The sequence below is a fragment of the Triticum dicoccoides genome, chromosome 7B, assembly GCF_002162155.2.
Source record: "Triticum dicoccoides isolate Atlit2015 ecotype Zavitan chromosome 7B, WEW_v2.0, whole genome shotgun sequence".
NCBI classification, from domain to species: Eukaryota; Viridiplantae; Streptophyta; class Magnoliopsida; order Poales; family Poaceae; genus Triticum; species Triticum dicoccoides.
In genome coordinates, this window is record NC_041393.1 from 272,831,996 (window position 1) to 272,836,615 (window position 4,620).

At 43.3% G+C, this 4,620-nt stretch overlaps 1 long non-coding RNA gene across 3 annotated transcripts; it reads left to right on the forward strand.

The window, feature by feature from the left end:
- Positions 1-817: 817 nt before the first annotated feature.
- LOC119341371 lies at positions 818-4,301 on the forward strand. 3 transcript variants are annotated; one of them, XR_005165061.1, is made up of 5 exons: positions 818-1,114; positions 1,194-1,243; positions 1,339-1,860; positions 3,371-3,473; positions 3,598-4,301. It is a non-coding gene; the product is annotated as an uncharacterized LOC119341371 (long non-coding RNA). The 3 variants fall into 3 exon arrangements; XR_005165059.1 differs by having other exon boundaries at positions 3,371-4,301; XR_005165060.1 differs by lacking the exons at positions 3,371-3,473; positions 3,598-4,301 and adding an exon at positions 2,681-2,762.
- Positions 4,302-4,620: the final 319 nt, after the last annotated feature.

A 4,620-nucleotide genomic window follows, 5' to 3' on the forward strand; every position in this document is an offset into this window, starting at 1 on the left:
GAGGTATGACTAATCCTTTAGAGGGGGGAGAGGGGAAGAGAGGAGGGCCGCAAGTCTAAGGGTTTGGGTCGGGTGGGGGTGTGTGGGGTGGGGGTGGGAGGGGAGAGAGGGTGGGGCCAGCCCAAGTGGAACACAGACTGTGCAGCGCCCAAGAGCTAGGCGCTGCACATTACAGGTGTGGGGCGCCTAGCTCTTAGGCGCTGCACAGGTGCGTGTGGGGCCGCAACTGGACCAGGGTTGCCACGCTGGCAGGATGTGCGACGCCTAAGGGAAGGGCGCTGCACAGTAGGGTGCGGCGCCCGGCTGTCGGGCGCCACACCAAAGGGTCAGTAGAGTGAAATTTTTTCGTGACCAGGTCAGTTTGTGATTTAATTTCTGCCTGAGATCAGATATGTGATTTCTGCTGTTTCGTGGGTATAGAGAACCAATCAGCCTTCCTCGAGCCCCACGCCCTCCTCTTCCCCCACTCTCTGTGCCCCGCTCACATCGCGTGCAGCCCCCGCCTCTCCCCCGCCCTTAGAGCATGGTTAATAATATAGCCAGCTGATGGCCGTATGATGTTGCCATGTCACATATAGTTAAGCTTATAGCCAACAAGTACAATAGCTAGATATCAATATGTACTACTTTGTTGATACATGGACCACCCCACTCTCTCACAAAGTACCTAAGAGCACCTGCTGCAGCCGGCTGTTAACTAGTAGCCCGCTTCTCTTCTCTTTCCTCTTCTCTCTTCCAAGTAAGCAAGAATATAATATTTAATGTCTTACAGCCCGCCTACATCACCTTATTGTACTTGCTCTTACCATCTCACCAGAGTAGCCACTCAGATGACAGAGCAGCTTCTATCGCAGTCCCACACCGGAGTTCAGCGTCAAAGGAGAGGAGGAGAGATCAAGGAGGGAGCCGTCCCTAGGTGATGGGAGGTCAAGCATCGGCACCGGAGCGCGGCGGGATAGGCGACGCCGGCCGGCCGCCGCCCCACCACAGGCTTCGTCTACGACGCAGAGACCGGCGGCGCTGATGTGTCGATCAACGAGCGCCGCCTTAAGTCCTCAGATCGGCGAGGGTGGCGTCGCCTTCGTCTACCTCGACAAGGTGCAGGACACTTGAGGTACCCTGATCCGACCTGACCACACTCCTCGAGTTGGCCCCTCATGATTCTTACAATGTTATTACTTCTCTTTCTCTAGAACCGACTATGTTTGTGACAGTATGTTGGGGCTCAAGCGACAATGAGCAGGTTTGGTGCTTTGAGTGTTTTCCCTTGCGATGTTCTGCTTGTTCTTGTTTCTTAAATTTTTGTCAACTTACTTTGGTAAGCTCCTGTTATGGCAGGTGGGAGGATCATTCGACTGACCAAGTGCAGTATGATGGTGATCTCTGAACAGTTGCAAGGAGGCTAACAACATGTTAGCTCTTTTTAATATCTTGGTTGATGCGATCTGTCAGATTTAGCCCACCGAGTCCTTATTTTGCATTTACTTTGCTTCTCTAAAGTTCTCTTCATGCTGTAAGGAAGACGCGAGGGTTGGTTGCATTCCTGCTGCTGCCTTGCTTGAGATGAATCCATTTGGTTCTTTTGCCTTTCAATTCTGTAACACTGTCATATCGATTGTTAGGTGTCATTCTGCTTCTCCTTGCACGTCTATTTGTGCGCTTGGGTTGCCAAGCAGGTTACTGACACATGGGATCGTATAGCTGTTCTATTACTCAGGGCCACCCTGGTGGTCATTATATCTCTGGGTTAAGCAAGCTGAGCAGGTTATGCAAGCTACTGTGTAAAATGTGCATGCATCGCTGCCTAAAAAGGGGGTCCAGACAGCATGCTTACTATGCTCCATTAAAGCAGCTAAGAAGGTAATTTAGTTTGGATGAATTTATTAATTGCTTTTCTTCAGGCTTGATTAGCTTGAAGAAGAAAAATATTTCAGAACAGTGTGGTCATAGAGTTATGTTCAGTTTCGTGCTTTGGGTCATTCTGGATAAGTGATTGGGTAGTGGTTGTTGTTTACTCACAAGGGATGGATTGGTGGAAGTGAGTTTATGAAAGCCTACTGGAACTGTTTGTGGAAGTAGTTGTATGAACATGTTGTGTGCAACTAAACTGATATGATTGCTTATCTTTGGAAATCTTCACCTGATGTGTTGTGCATTGGTCTGCATTTATATTACTGTTGTGTTTTTATTTGTCTCTTTTGTGATAGTTTAAGGTGAAAACATAGTATTTATAATTGTGACATTGACTACAGACTTTTCCTAAGTTTTTAGGTGTGACGGTGGTGGTGTGACCACGGATTTATGTGTGTGGATTAAGTTGATACACCTGCCGTATTTCAGGCGTGGTGTTCTTCCTTTAATAAACTGGCAGATGCTTGCTTCTATTAATTAAAGCTTCAACATTAGGAGGTACTGTGTTGTGCTTGAATGCAGTTGCCTTAAATTAGACAGCAGCCAAGCCCAGTCAACAATTAGTAGAAGTAGTTATGATAAGGCAAAGGGGGCATATAGGGCCGCTGTTGTATATGCAATGCATGAAAGTCACTGTTGATTCCATTCAAGTAACGAATAAATAGTAGTTGCTAATTCTTTTTTTGAACGCGTAGTTGCTAATTCTATTCATAGTGATTACAAGCATAGGTAAATGTATGCTTCTAACTTTCATATGCATGCTTCCCAGTGTACATACGTGCGAGTTCATCTTCGCCCTGGATGCATGTGGCTTTCTCTCTTTTGGTGCGGTTGACAAATAGAATGCTAAGGCAAGTTTAATTTCTAATGTGCATGTAAATCCTTGAGACTTTCGGTGTTTATGAAGATCCAAAAAACAGAGAGTTGAATGATAGGAAAGGGGAAATAGACAGAAGAGTGAAAATTATGTGGCTACAGTGCTGATGAATTTTAGGATCTGAAGCTACTGCTTATGGATACCATTTTACATTGGCATTGGTGTTTAGATCTACTTGTTTTTACCTCTTTGCCTATAAGCTCTATAGGGGAACTTTTATTCTCTGTTTGGACTTTGATTTCTAAATTTGGTTTCTTGCTGATGAAATAGCTAAAGCTTTGCTATTTTCTTGCCTTTCCTTGAAGATGATTATACGTATTAGTTGCCAGCTTTATCTCTCTACTATTTGTGCCTCGGTTGCCAGGTTATCTCATATGAAGCCATGAACCTAGCATTAACTAGAAATATAAACCATTGTATATGAACATACTATCTGAGTACATACTTGCATGTTCTTTAGATCTACTACATATGATTTATTATGTATAAATATGCCATGTAAGTATCTACTTTTAGATAATTATTGCTCGCACATAAAATGGTTCCAGTATCTGGTTTGATTTCGTTTTTATGTGTGCACAGATCCTGTCAGGGAGGTGGTTGACATTACGGACAAATTCATACTCTCATGTTCGTTAAGCTGCGGCTCCCACCACCAGTTTTTCTGCTGCAAAGTTGGACAGAGGTTTGCAGTTACAATCAAGTTCCATATCAGCATGCAGCATCAGTGACATGATGCTGAAGCAATGGCACTATAGGGGATTCTGGGTATTCATCTAATACCATAGAAGATGTAATGTATGTTGCAGCTGCTCGAGTTATCAGATGCATGGAGACTCTGCGTGGCAAGGTTCTCAAGGACTATAGTTACAACAAACTGAAACTAAAGGAAACAGGACTGCATCTAATTGGTTTGTTAAGGGAGAAAGAAAGGAGATCAAAGAACATAATTCAAAGATCAGAGATCTTAGCAAAGGCTTTGCAGGCTATATGTATCAAGTCCAAAACACTTTTGCCGGGATTTATCGCATAGCTAAAAACGGTGTATGCTCAACCAGTTCTAAACATGGCAATGACCTTAGCAAAGCTGCTGCCTTCTTTCAACACAACAAAGCTGTTGTCGACGTGCAGAATGAACTTGCTCATCTGAACAATTGATGACTCTATGCAGCTGATTTGAAACATAGGGTTTTATCCCTTTTAAAGAGTCTACTTCCATAACCTATGTATCTTTGGAAAATGCAGATGCTACTAGCTACAACAGCCCGCTTTAAATGACCAGCGATAAATGCAACGATTCAAGTACCAATCATTCATGCTCCTCTTTTGTCCTGTTGGTGAACTTTGAACTATACACTACCCATCTATATATTTATTTATTAGTTACTATGGCGATGACACATGTAAATTAAACCACTGTTGAGTTCTCCACTCCATGCTATGTTAGATCCATGTGATATATCTATGCCAACTGCATTCACTCTCTGTTGTTTAGTGCCAATATTTTCTTATATTCGGGTGACGAGGTTTGTGTTTTTGTGGCCAATATAGATAAGGAATTTCCATTTATATTGCTCTGATTGTCAATGAATATCCACTATTTGTTATGCAATCCACATTCCATTAACTTCCATCTACATCTCCTACTTAATCACCACCATCATCACTTCTAATTGGCTTCTTGCACCATTGGCGTAACCGGGTCATCTAGTTCTAATAAATTCGGATTCATGTGTGTCTCTCCGAAAGGTGTGTACAACAAGGATAATTGTGGTAAACTAAAAAGCAAAGACTCAAATCGTACAAGATGCTCCAAGCAAAACACATATCAT